The sequence below is a fragment of the Ictidomys tridecemlineatus genome, chromosome 12, assembly GCF_052094955.1.
Source record: "Ictidomys tridecemlineatus isolate mIctTri1 chromosome 12, mIctTri1.hap1, whole genome shotgun sequence".
NCBI classification, from domain to species: Eukaryota; Metazoa; Chordata; class Mammalia; order Rodentia; family Sciuridae; genus Ictidomys; species Ictidomys tridecemlineatus.
The window spans coordinates 32,649,897-32,663,952 of NC_135488.1; the positions used below are offsets into that span (position 1 = coordinate 32,649,897).

At 41.9% G+C, this 14,056-nt stretch overlaps 1 protein-coding gene and 1 pseudogene across 3 annotated transcripts in view; both read left to right on the top strand.

Moving 5' to 3' along the window:
• LOC144369181 (mitoregulin-like) overlaps positions 1 to 14,056 on the top strand; it is an 83,160-nt gene that overhangs the window by 52,495 nt on the left and 16,609 nt on the right. The gene's annotated exons all lie outside the window — the stretch shown is intronic.
• LOC144369179 (mitotic checkpoint serine/threonine-protein kinase BUB1-like) overlaps positions 1 to 14,056 on the top strand; it is a 79,731-nt pseudogene that overhangs the window by 49,066 nt on the left and 16,609 nt on the right. Inside the window, exons 19-25 of the transcript XR_013428671.1 lie at positions 3,790 to 3,905; positions 4,149 to 4,310; positions 4,486 to 4,643; positions 4,739 to 4,913; positions 6,174 to 6,323; positions 11,521 to 11,594; positions 13,262 to 13,367. The product of XR_013428671.1 is annotated as a mitotic checkpoint serine/threonine-protein kinase BUB1-like (transcript). The remainder of the gene's footprint in view (positions 1 to 3,789; positions 3,906 to 4,148; positions 4,311 to 4,485; positions 4,644 to 4,738; positions 4,914 to 6,173; positions 6,324 to 11,520; positions 11,595 to 13,261; positions 13,368 to 14,056) is intronic.

Genomic DNA, 14,056 nt, shown 5'->3' on the forward strand with positions numbered 1-14,056 from the left:
TGTGGTCTGAGAGCAGACATTATATGATTTCTATTCTTTTAAATTTGTGAGGGTGTATATTACAGCACAGAATGTGGTCTGTCTTGGTGAATGTTCCAAGTCAGTGTGAGAATGTCATATATTCTGTAAATGTCATTCAGATCCAATTTTCTGTTTAATGGTCCATTTCTTTTTTTTTTTTTTAATGTTTATTTTTTAGTTTTAGGTGGACAATATATTTATATTTTACACAATATATTTATTTTTTTATTTTTATGTGGTGCTGAGGATTGAACCCAGTGCCTCACGCATGCCAGGCGAGCCCTCTACCAGTTGAGCCACATCCTGAGCCCCTTAATGGTCCATTTCTGATGGAAGGATATAGGAATCTCCAAGTGTAATAGTGAAGTCACCCATTTTGCTTGCATTTCTATCAATGCATGCCTCATATATTTTCACATTCTTTTCATGAGATGTATACACAACATGTCCTGTTGGAGAATTAACCCCTTTTTCATTCTGTAATGCCCCTTTTATGCCTGTTAATTTTCCTTGATCTGAAATCTGCTGTATGGAATTAATACAGCTATTTCTGTTTTCTTGAGATAACTGTTAGCATCCTATATCTTATTAACTGTTAATCTGCATTTGTCGTTATACTTTCAATGTGTGTGTTTTCATTGGTGGGTGAAGATCATTGGTGTTCTGAGTGATTATTGATATAGCTGGACTCATATTTCATTTGTTAGTTTTCTAGTCATTACACTTGTTCTTTGTGGGTTTTTTCCCCCCACTCTCTGCCTTCTTTGGCTTTGAATTATTTCATATTCTGTTGCGTCTCCTCTCTCAGCATATCAATAATATTATCTTTGTCACATTTGCAAGTGGATTCTGCAGAGTGTGCAGTATATATACACTCAGAGCCAGTCCAAGTCCACTTTCCGATAGCACGTCACCCCCTCACAGCAGGGCCCACACCATGCAGCAGGGGTGTCATTCCCTCCCTCCTGCCCACCTCTTCTGTCATTGCTGCTGTTGGTTTCACTTATCCACTGGTATGCCACCACTAGGTGGACACTATTGTTTTGAACAAATGGGTTTTTGTTAGATAATTTAGAATAAGAAACATCAAGTATTTTACTTAACACTCTTTGAGTCTAAGTTTCTGGCCTATATTATCTTCCTTCTCTCTGAAGAACAGTGCACGTTTACCAGTGACAGATTCCCTCCATTTTTGTGTAAGAAAGTCTTTATCCTTCACTTTTGAAGGATAGTTTCATGAAGTAGAGCATTCTAGCTGGTGGTTTTTCTCTTTCAGCCCTTTAAATGTTGTACTGCACACTCTTGCTTGTGTGGTTTCTAAGGAGAAATCTGATGTACTTATCCTTGTTCTTCCGGAAGTAAGCTCTTTTTATAGCTATTTCTATTTTGTAGCATTTTTCAAAATTTTCTTTGTCTTTGATTTTCTGCATTTTCTTTGTGATGTGCCTAGGTGTAGGTTTTTCTATCTGTACTGCCTGGTATTCTCTGAGATTCCAGGATCTGTGGTTTGGTGTTGGTCTTGAATTTTTGAAAACTCACACTTTTTTCTTTTCAATTTACATTTCAGTTTTTCTCTTAGGGTGTCCTGGAGCTCACTGATTCTTTCCCTGGCCGTGTACAGTCTACTAAAAGACATTCTTGGTTTCTGGCACAGAGTGGGTTTTTTATTTCTAGCATTTCTTTTTGCTTCTTTCTGCTTATTTGAGCTATTTGTTCTTGAAAATTGTCTCCTTTTTCTGTTAGAATCCTTAGCACATTCATAACAATTTTAAAAACTATCCTGGTCTGATAATGCTGAAATCTCTGCCCATTTCCAGTGCTTGCTCTGCCTCCTCAAGCTGTGTTTTGTCTTTTAATATGCCTTGTCAATTTTGTTGCTGGCCAGACCTGATGGACTGTGTAAATGGAACTGAGATAGTTAGGCTTTGGTGTAACCTTTATCTGGCTAGAAGTTAAGCTGTGTTGTCTTCCCTGTTGCCTTTAAGGTTCCCTAGAGACTTTCTTTTTATACTAGGGATTAAACTCAGGGGCATTTTATCACTGAGCACATCCCAGTCCTTTTAATTTTTTATTTTGAGACAGGGTCTCACTAAGTTGCCTCCTTAGTCGCTGAGATTGCAGACGTGCACCAAACAACCGAGTCATCTTCTTAGATAATCTGAGGAGTACTGTCCTTCCCATTGCTAATTCCAGCGTGGTGTCTGCTGTGAATCTCTGTGTCTTCCTCTCCGTCTCCCCACTTTGGGTGCAGCAGTTTTCCCTCTGATCTCAGTTTTTTAATAGTTCAAGAAGAGCTGTTGAATTTCAGTTGTCCAGTTACTTTCTTGCCATAAAAGTGGAGTGACAGCTTTCAAGCTGCTTATGTGCTAGACTGGAAGTCACAGATTTTTTTTTTTAAATATATATTTGATTTTGAATGGGAGGATTATTTTTAGAATTTTTAAGAATCAAATGCAACATCACCATGGTCTTTTTCTCCAAAATCAATAACCCCAGTGTAACCACAAGGAAAATATAAACAAACCCAATTTGAAGGACATCTGACTAGTACTCTTTGGAACTATCAAGGTCAATTAAAAAAAAAAAAAGACAAGAAAAGTCTGAGACATGTCACAGGCTAGGAGTAGCCATGGAGATAGAATGACTAAATATAATGTATCCTGAAACACAGAAAAACTAGTGAGTCTGCAAGTGTGGATTTCAGTCAGCAGCAGCAGCACTCCTCGGTTGGTTCCTTGTCTATGACATAAGAGCCATGTGGGATGCAGAAACTCCGCTTTCTTGGCCACTTTTCTATCAATCAAAAACTATGTAAAATTAAAAGTTGAATTAAGTATTTTAAATTGTCTATTGCAAATGTTTGCTATCATTTTATTTTGCCCTTTTTATTTTAATTTTTTTGTTTTGTTTTAATAAAGTTTTATTTTTCCAAATGCACAGTTGCTTGGACCTGCTAGTGCATCTGCACAGCAACAGGGGCATCTCCATCTCAGTATTTCTGGTGTAAATTACTTGAGCTCTGTGCTTTGACACCAGTTTGAAAAGTCCTTTACTGAGGAGCTCCTGAAGGGCTGCCCTGGCCAAGGAACCGCAAGTCCTTATCCCTCGAAGACCCCAGCTGTGCTTAGAAGCTCGGAGTTGGGAACGTCCTTACAGAGTTTGTCATAAGTAGCTTTGTCAGACAAGACTAGATGTTGAGCTTGCCCTAATCTTTGCCTTCGGACCACTTCTTCTTTTCAGCGTTGCTCCAGATTTATTCACTGGGTCCTTGCCTTTCTTGGCCGACCTTCCGGCATCTCTCTTCTTCTTGTCACCCTTGAGCAGCGTTGCAAAGCCTGGAGAGCAGCACTAGCTATTGGAGCCTGGTCAAGATGTCTTTTTTATTTTTATCCTATTGTAAAATGTGTTTATTTCAAAAAGCTTTATGTATCACTTCAGGGAGGATTTCTCCTGTCATCTGCCTGCAAGATGGGCAGCACAGGTGCTGCTCAATTTAAAATGCGAGAACCTTGATGGGGAGGCACTGAGTGCCCAAACCCACGCACCTTAGTGACCCCCGCAGGCTGCCCTGAACTTGGTAAGGGGGCTCTTGTTGCAGGTATTTACTTCCTTTCATCTAAGCCTGTAAAACATTTCCCAAGCAACTGTGGCCATTTTTATTTATGAAAGCAATTCAAGTACAAAGAAAATTTTACAAATTCTTCATTTGGATAAAGTCCTTAATATTTTGAGCCCATTTGTCATTTTGACACATTTATCTCTTCCCAGGTTCTTCACTGGTCTACGTCAATCACCTTGTTGGAGAAGGGGCCTTCGCCTAAGTCTATGAAGCTACCCAGGGAGATGTGAATGAGACCAAAAATAAACAGAAATGTGTCCTAAAGGTAAATGGTGCAAATACATTTTTGAACTGTAGAGAAATGATTTTCAGCCTCTTTTTTTTTTTTCCTTTAAGACAGTGATGTTTTTATTGAGCAATTAAGAAATAAAACAATACTATGAGGATCTGGAATTGCTTTCTGCAGAACAAATCATAATGTCATTACTTTCTCATGTCCCTTATTAGGATACTATTTTCCAGAATGTGACTCTGGATATAAATAACACATACCTGGTTTTGCTTGTAGGTCTAGAAGTCTGCCAACCTCTGGAAATTCTACATTGGTACCCAGCTGATGGAGAGACTAAAGCCAGCTGTGCACCACATGTTTATCAAATTCTATTTTGCCCACTTATTCCAGAATGGGAGCATCTTGGTAGGAGATCTCTACAGCTATGGGACACTATTAGTAAGTGTTCTGTTTTTATAATATGGATATGAATTTAAGTGCATTTCTGGTTTGTGCCTTACCCATATATTTTCTGGTTAGAGCTTTAGTTGGAGTGCTAAACAGGGGCAAAGTCCTTGACTTGAAATTTCATTAATCCTCATCCAACTCAGGATACCATTTGCATTGTTTCTAGAATGCCATTAACCTCTACAAAAATACCCCCAAAAAAGTGATGCCCCAGGCTCTCGTCATCTCTTTCGCTATCAGGATGCTCTACATGATTGAACACGTCCACAGCTGTGAGATCATTCACGGAGACATTAAGCCAGACAATTTCATACTGGGAAACAGGCAAGTGTGGACCTCTGAACAGGGTTCTTTCCTGAACATCTAGCAGCCCTTTGTCATTTGTGCTCATTTCCTGTCCTGAATTGTATTTAATCTAGGTTTTTGGAACAGAACGATGAAGATGGCGATTTGTCTACTGGTTTGGCACTTATTGACCTGGGTCAGAGTATAGATATGGAACTTTTTCCAAAAGGAACTGCCCTTACAGCAAAATGTCAAACATCTGGCTTCCAGTGTACTGAGATGCTCAGTAACAAACCATGGAACTACCAGGTACGGACCTAAAGTAAGAGGTTTGGAAAATTTTCCTCTGTTGTACCTACCAGATTTTCCAAATGAATTTGGAATCTTGTTAGTTTGAACTGGTCTCTTGGACACAGTTGAAGAAGAGATGGGGGCCAGGAACGTGGCTTAGAAGTAGGGCACTTGCCCAGTAAGCATGAGGTCTTGGGTTGACTCTGTAGCATTCAAAGGGAGAGAAGGTAGTAAAGGAGAGATGGGACTTAAGGCTCAGGGGAAGGGAGGGATGAAATTCTGTTCCTGAAGAGTACACTTTTCTTATTATTCACAAGAAGGAAAGCAGATATGTTCTGAGTTTGACCCTAGGAAAGGTATTTAATGATCTGTGAACCCTTCAGAACGAAAGTCTGCCAATTCTACTTTATATGTGCCTGTAACAGATATAAACTGCATTAGAGTATGTCACTCTCTTCCCATTTACCTTGACTTTACCCCTCAGTGTTGGCCGGGGTGGTAGGAAGGGGGGTGCAGAACTTGGTGCCCCTAATCCTCTCACCCTGAGCATCAACTGGCACCTTAGTAGGAGGTGCTGTATTGCGATTGGGCAGAGGGGCTGCTTGGTGCACCAGTGCTTGAGCAGATCACAGTTAATGCCGTGAACTTGTGCCCGGGAACTAAAAACCCAGCTCTCATTACTTAAATAAAAAGGTGACAGATTATTGATATTATCTTATCTTTTGCAACAATATAAATTATTTAAATGAAAAGGCTTGTGATCATAAAGCAGAATGTAAAGTTTAGCTGATTGAAGCTGTTCTTTAAAAATAAAAATACAGAATGCCAGTTTATGTATTCACAATCTGACCTTTATCTGTGAAATAGATTTGAACAGTCAGACCAAACATGACATTCTATGTCAAAGCCAAAGAGGAGGTAGCTGGGTGACATTAATGCCAGGTATCTTGGTTGTCATGCTAGGGTAACTGTCTTCAATTCCACACATCGTATGGGAATGGACCTGGAGACTAGAATACAGTGATTCGAGGGTCAGGTCATATATTTTACCTGCTAGTACTAGTAGTCTTTCATTGAAGTTTTTAAGTAGTTAAGAAAAAAATGTAAATATTTCAAATATATTTACCTGAAATAACTGGGTTTGATTTTGAACAAACTATTGAAACTCTGTGTATGTATATCCATGTAAAAGTTTTCCTTTTTGTATTCTATGTATATCTTCTTAAGCTGTATTTTACAAATGATGCTTTGGAAATGGATTTGTACCACTATTAATAGGTTTTTATGTTTTTCTTTCAGATTAAGTCAAGGCCAAGTCGTGTTTCCTTGATCCTCACCCTGTGGAGCTGTAAGATGATTCCTCTCCCAGGAACGAGCATCCAGGTGCTCAGCAGACATGTTTGCCTCTGTCTGTTTGATGGCAGTAAGGTAAGCTCACTGAGTTGAACCATCTCACACAGGATGATGGAGAAGCCCTTGTGTGGTACCACACATTAAATGTGGAGTGCGCTGTGTGTGTGAGTGTGTGGTACCGCAGTAGGTTAACCCTGGCTCTTCAGTGTGTGATGTTGGTACACACACAGTTAACCCATCTGGGCCTTAGATTTCTTCACTTATGAGAGGGACTGGTACCTGTCTTCTAGTGTTGTGTACAGTTCAGGTCTAAGTATAGAGCATTGCATTTTTGAAAATGCAATGTATATCCAGCTCCCCAGGCAAGATATGGAGCATCGCCATTTCCCGTGAGGTCTCCTGGAATCCTTTTCTGCTCAACTCTTCCCTGATTCCTAAAAGACCATTTTTTACCTAATACCAAATGATAGTCTGAATGACTTCTAAAAAAATAATGTATCTTTCATGAGATGTAGCTTAAGTGGTGCTTAGGTAGAAATTCGTAGCTTTAATTGCATATACTAGAAAGAGGGAAGGTTTAAAATCAGTGATCTAAGCTGGGAACTTAAGAGACTAGAAATTGAAGAGTGAGTTAAACCTAAGAATGTAGAAAAAAGGAAATAACAAAGAGTAGAAATTAATGAAATAGAAAACAGATGGACAGAAGAGAAAATCAATGGAGATGAAGGTTGATTCTTTGAAGAGGTTAATAAAATTGAAAGATGCCCAGAAAGACTGACTAAAAAGAGTGAAAGAAAGCCGGGCGAGGTGGCACATGCACACCTGTAATCCCAGCAGCTCTGGAGGCTGAGATAGGAGAATCGCAAGTTCAAAGCCAGCCTCAGCAACAGTGAGGTGCTAAACCATACAGTGAGACCCTGTCTCTAAAAAAAAAAAAAAAAAAAAATAGGGCTGGGGATGTAGCTCAGTGGTTGAGTTCAATCCCTGGTACAAAAAAAAAAAAAAAAAAAAAAAAAAGAAAAGAAAACAAATTATCAATATCTCCTATTGAAATAGAAATATCATTACTGATCCTGCAGACACTGAGGACAATAAGGGATATTATAAGGAATTGTATGCCAGTAAATCTGACAACATTGATGAAATAGATAATTTTATAAAAAACCATAATTTACTGAAACTGACATAAGAAGAAATAGAAAATTTGAATTTCTGTTTTAAAGAAATTACAACTTCAATTAAAAAAATTCCTACAATGAAAAATCCAAGTCCTTATGGCTTCACTCTAGTGACTTCCCGCAAACATTTAAGGAAGAAATAATACCCATCTTATGCAAACTCTTCCAAAGAATAGGAGAAAACATTCCCTAACGTATTTCCTAAATCTAGGAAAAACATGACACCAAATGATGACATTACAAGACCAGTATCCTTCATGGATATAGAAACTAAAATCCTAAACAACATTCTCAAGTTGGATCTAGCAATTTATAGAAAGGACAGTAGGTCACGACCAGCTGGAATTTCTCCCCATGTTCAGATGTACACACCTGTGCATCCAGCATTGGACATGCGAAATTGTAATGTTATTTCATCATATTAGTAGACAAGAAAAAATCATGTGAACATCTCAATAAACAAAGAAAAAACATTGACAAATTCCAGTGCCCATTCACGAGTTTTAAGAAATCCCCTACAAACTAGGAACAGGTGGGAACTTCCTCAAATTTATAAAGAACAAGAAAAACCTGAATTTCTCTCATTGACAGTGAAATGTAGAATTTTTTTTTTTTAGTCTAAGATTAAGAACAAGTCAAGGATGCTAAGAAATAAAAAAGATAACTCAGTTTTTTAAATGAGCAAAAACTTGAACAGGCCCTTCAAAAAAGAAAACATGAGAAACCAATAGGCATATAAAAATATACCTAACATGTAATACATTATTAGGGGAATGTAAGAGTTACAGTGAGAGACCCACTTAGATGCTCCATACAAGAAGCCCACCTTAAATAGAAAAGGTAAGTTAAAGGGAGGAGGGTTCACTATTCAAGATATTAATGTCCGGCTGGGAATGTGGCTCTGTTGTTGAGTGCTTGCCTGGCATCTGCAAGGCCCTGGGTTCAACTCCCAGTGCATTAAAAAAAAAAAAAAAATGTCAAACAAAGTAGATACATACCCAGTCACCCCATGTTAGAGCTTCAAAACACATGACCTAAAAATTGATGGAACTGAAAAAAGAAATGGGAAAAGCCACCATTATAATTGGAAACTTCACTACTGTTCTCTTAGGAATATAGAACAAGCAGACAGAAGATGAGAAAGGATATTAGGAATTGATTAACCTATTGACAAACTAGGTAGGATCAGTATTGAGCAGCACTTCACCTCTAAACAGTAAGAAGCATGTTGTAAGTGCATGTGGAATATCCACCAGTCTACACAGGTGGACCTGGGTCAGAAAATAAACCCCAACAAGTCTAAAATAGAGTTGAGAGCCAGGTATCGTATGGCCTTTGAGCACATGAGATTAAGCTAGATATCAGTAACAGAAAGATCCGTGGGCAAAGTCTTCAAATGCTTGGAAATTAACAGATTTCTAAATAATCAATGAGTCAAAGGGAAATTAGAAAATATTTTGTACTAATCACAAAGTGGAAGTGAAACAGACAGTCTGGTAGATGTCAGCTAAAGCCTAGTTAGAGGGGTTCCCAGAGTGGGTGAGAGCCGCAGAAGAGCTCCTCACAGCCTCACCCTCTGAGCTGAGGAGCCCCAGGCCTCCGTGGGACATGCAGGCAGAGGCCCTCTGGGGAGGGGACTCCAGGGGGAGCAGGGTGGCTGCCAGTGTGGAATCCTGACAGGGAGTGTCTGGAAGGCAGGCAGTGTGAGAAGCAGTGCGCGTCTGTCCTAAAAACAGCAGAGGGCACTGAAGGAGGTGACATGATGAGATTCATGTTCTAGAAAGATCTCTGGCTCCTCTCCGAAGAATAAATAGAAAAGGTAAGTTAAAGGGAGGAGAGGGCAGCCAGAGGGGACTCAAGTGGATCACTGGGGTCAGGGCCCTGGCATGGCAGGCAGAGGACAATAGGCATCATCTTGAAGAAGCAAAAATCTGGATCCAGCTTGCTTAGGATTGCCCCTGGCGCTGGCATTTGCACAACATGGGACCTTGACCTTGCTCTCAGGCTCCTCCTCTTGTACCTCCTGGGATCAATGTGAGCAAACTGGGTTATTATAAGTAAAGCATGGAGAACAACACATGGAGCATAATAAGTGCAACCAAAAGAGTGATGACGATTACAGCTTGGGTGGAGATCAGGTCGGGGGAGATGCAGGAGGCGGGAATCAACGGGATTGGTGGTGGGCTGAGTGTGGAGGGTGGAGAGAGAGCAGGTGTGGAGCGGGCAGTAGGTCTCAGACATCCACCCCTGGATAGACCATGGTCACCCGCACACAGGTAGGGAGGCCTCGGGGAGGACTGCGTGTGGCGCTGCCCTGGTGGTTTTCTTCCACCTGAACTTGGAGTAAGGGTGACCACAGGGCTACTGTGCACAAAAGCACCACCGCAAACGGGCCAGGAGGTGTCAGCAGTGACCAAGAAGAGAGGACCTGCTGTACTCTCCTGTTCTCACGTGAGAACCGAAAACAAAAACTAGAATTTCACTTTAATAACAGAAAATATGGGATTCATTTTATATCCAGATCCTAGAAGTTCATTTATGAAATTAATTTTTATCAGAGTTCGAAATCGAGAAGTTTTGCATCACATTTAATAGTTAGAAAATTGCATTATTTGCTCTTTGAAGGCTTCTTTAACAAATCTAGCCTATTACAAAGGAAAGCTCTGTTGTCGAGCCTGGGCAGTGCCAATCCAGGACGCCCTCCCAGCACCCACCGTCCTCGCAGGGCGGGTGCACCCACACCTTCAGCGTCGGGGGGAGCCTCAAGCCTCTGGGTCTGCTGCCTGCTTTTCTTTTTTGTTTTATTTTCTAGGGCTGGGAGGGAGCCCGGCTTTGTTCTCTCTCCCTGTTGTCCTCTCTTCTCTTTCCTCCTCCTTGCGTGTGGCTTATTCGTTTCTTAGAACTCCATTCTGAATTATCCGTGGTGTTGAGTGGTCTCTCTGGGTGGCTTCCTGGGTGCTTGCTGTAGGTGTCATTTTATACACCCAGCTAATCACAGTGACCACAGGCAGCGTTCTGGTTGGAGAGAGAGAGGCAGAGACTGTCCCTCTCTCTAATTCTCTTTGTCCTCATTCACTCACAACTGACTTGCACATTTCCTCTACATACACTGAAACCACATCATCTAGTCTTACAATTTTTGCTTTAACCATCAACTGAGAAATTAGTAGTATTTAATCAGATCTTTACTGTTCCCATTGATCTCCTTCCTGATGTTCCAAGATTGCTTCTTTAGCTTGTCTCTTCTGTACAGAGAGTGTCCTTTAACCATCCCTTCAGGGTGACAGATTCTCTTAAACTAGCTTTATCTGAGTATCTGTCTCCCTTCCTTCCTAAAGGACCTTTCCACTAGATGTGGGACTCTGGATTGACAGTTCTTTTCATCTACCACTTAAACACCGTGGTGCCACCTCTTCCTGGCCTCTGGTTTCTGCCGAGACACCCACTGCCATCTGAGTCATTCCCCTGGCTTAACCTGGCTGTTTTTCTCTCTTGCTACCTTCAGTGTATTTTTTTTTTTCCTGTTTACTTTAGAAGTGTGGTGTACCTGGCACAAATCCTTTTGGATCTCCCCTGTTTGGAATTTGCTCAGCTTCTTAAATCTGTCGGTTTCTGTCTTTGGCTGAAATTGGGGATTTTTCAGCCATTATTTCCTACAGTACCTTTTAAACTCCTCTCCTCTGGGACTCTGATGACACAAGTGTTAGATCTTCTGTTTTAATCCTCTAGGCTTCTGAGGTTTCTACCTAAAGTGTCACTTCCTCTTCTAGTAAGCATATCTCAGATATTGAGTATTCACTTGATGTGGTTTATTACTGTCACAAGGGCACAAATGTGAATCTATTTTATCAGCTCCTTCATTGTTTTATTAATAAGTATTGGGACCATTGTTTTCACTGTTTGAAAAGTTAGATGCATACTATATTGGATGAAGAAAGAAACCCAGATCTTACAGAACTGCATGAAATAAAAAATGGAAGCCCCTCCTCTCCCTCTGCCCTGACCAATATAGCCACTGGTAATTATCTGGGACTAAGAGGGTGATGTTTCAAAGAACTTCCTACAGCCTGATCTGAAATCGGAAAATCTTTCAGGTCCTGAGCAACATTCACACTGTGAGGGCCACGTGGCAACCCAAAAAGCCCAAAACCTGGACCTTTCTCCCCAGGTAAGAAATGTGCTGAGTAGCAGAACAGGAAACACCCTGCTTTCCTCCTAGGCGACCAGCAGTTAAGACCTAAGACGAGGCTGTGGAAGCATCACATTCAGCACAGAGCACATGGAGCCACATGTGAACCCTTAGATTCTTTACTGTTCTAGGAGGACTTTGATTAAAGTTATTTGTGTTTCTGACTCACCAAGGTTATAATTCCAATGAATCATCCTATTCATTGGATTTCAATTTTAGGAAATGCCCATTTGATGAAAAATGCAGACAAGAAGATAAAATTTAGGAAGTGAAGTGTTTTTCAGAAATGGAGTCTTACAACTGCACTAATGACAGTTGTGTTTTCCTCTGATGAAATGAAAGGTGCCGCCTAGGGAACCAGTACACTCCGGACTGTCAGAACTGGGATGAGGTTAAGGTTTCTACCACTGAGTCAGTCTCGCAGGGATGGATGCTAGTGAATCCAAGATGTCTCTCTGTTCTTTTAATAATACAAATTGTCTGTAGTTCACCTACTTCCACCCCCAGGTTTCATTACTTGAGTGTTTACTTCCCTCCCTCAACTAACTCCCTTTGTTACTGCACCCTAATTACCCTTCTCCTAATAAAGATCTTAACACAAATGGGGGTTCCTTGAGAGGGCACTGGCTGTGAGTGAGGCCCGCAGCTTGCTGGGTGCCACAGGCATCCTTGCTTGACTACAGCACAATGCCTGAAAGTGAGCATGGCCTCCTGACCTCCTGACCTCCCTGCCTCCAGGGAGACACACCACATATCTTTGGGTCTGTCATTTCACAGTTCTGTGATGCACAGCTGTGTGTCATGCTTTCTCAGGATATAAAGGTGAGCTTTGGGAGGAATAACAAAGTGCTTGTCACCTTCCTGAATGAACTGAGGTATCCGTTACGTGCCCACTTCTTCCTAGTGCATGAGGGTTTACTTGTATGTCAGTGGGGAAGAAACACAGGTGCAAATAATAAGAATGCTCTCTACTTAGGATGCTCTAGCCACGCACAGGCCCTTGGGTCCCTGGTTTATTCAATCCTTAGAGTGGCCCTGTGGGGCGGGCGCTATGGATTACTCTGATCAGGCAGGCTGTGAGGATATGGGTCTCCAAGCGCTTTGGGAAACACAGAGGAGAGGGAAGTTAATTCTAGCCCTTGAGCCTCAGGAGGTTTTGTAAAAGAAAACTAGACCTCAAAGACGGGGTAGGGTTTTATAGGCAAGAAGGGGGGGATGGATGCTGTGTAGGGAGAGGGGTTGGAGGAGCCCAAGGGGAGGGGGCCTGTTCCAGGCAGGCATCAGGAAAGCCCAGCAGACATGTGTGCCCAGCCACTCAATTCTGTTTAAAATGAACAGCGATTGGCATAAAAACCTTACAGCATATGCCAAGTGGGCCTTGAGCACCTTGGGGTGGTTTGCTGCACAGGTTGTATGTTAGCCCTGCTCGGAGAAAAGTAAGTGAAGAGAAAGGTGTTTCCCTCAACAAGGGAGCTGAGTGTGTTTACCAAGTCAGTGGTGTGGATGGGTCAGTCCGTCTGCTCTTAACTTTCCTTAAGAGACCTTTGTGGTAATGCAGAGGCACAAGCCTTGTGCCTTGGACGGGGCAGAACGCCCCTTCCCACTGTGCACTGTGGTCAGTAACCCATGTTTCTTTATCGTTCCAGGTCACTGGCTTCTTGCCATGCTTGCTCCATGGCGACTGTTTTATCAGGTCCAATTCTTCATCTCCAGACCTGGGAATATTATTTGAACTTGGAATTTCTTCGCAATGTATGTCAGACGCAGGATAAATGTCACTTTATAATATACCAGTTAAAAGGGAATTGGCAGGCTGGGTGCCATGGTTCAGGCCTGTGATTTCAGCGACTCAGGAGGCTGAGCAGGAAGATGGCAAGTTCAAAGCCAGCCTCAGCAACTTTGAGAGGACCTAAGCAACTTAGTGAGACCCTGTCTCTAAATAAAAAATTCAAAGGGATGGGGATGTGGCTCAGTGGTGAAGCACCCCTGGGATCAGTCCCCCCCCCCCCAAAAAAAAAAAGGAGTGCTGGAGTGTGTGTGTCTGTGAGTGAAGTCCTGGAGGGTTTCCCTAGGTGGGATTTTCATCTCTGGTGGAACGAGCTGGCAGTGCTGATGATTCTTATGCAGTGCTGCTTTCTCAGTGGCATTTAAGATGAACAGGACCTGCTTACATGTGTAGCACCAGTGAACGCCAGAGCTCCTAAAGAATGGAAATTCAGAACAGAAGGGGTTTTCAGAAAGTGATCAGAAGCACCATGGCACTTCAACCCCAGGACCCAGTGCACCTGGCCCTGCAGTCAGGAATTCTTATTGAGAGACCTGGCCAGGTGGCGGTTCTGTGCAGGGAACACCAGAAGCATGGTGTCATGTGAACTGCTGGAGCCGAGGCGTGGCCATGCTAGCAGCCCTCCATCTCCCACCCCCTAGCAGCATCTGAATGC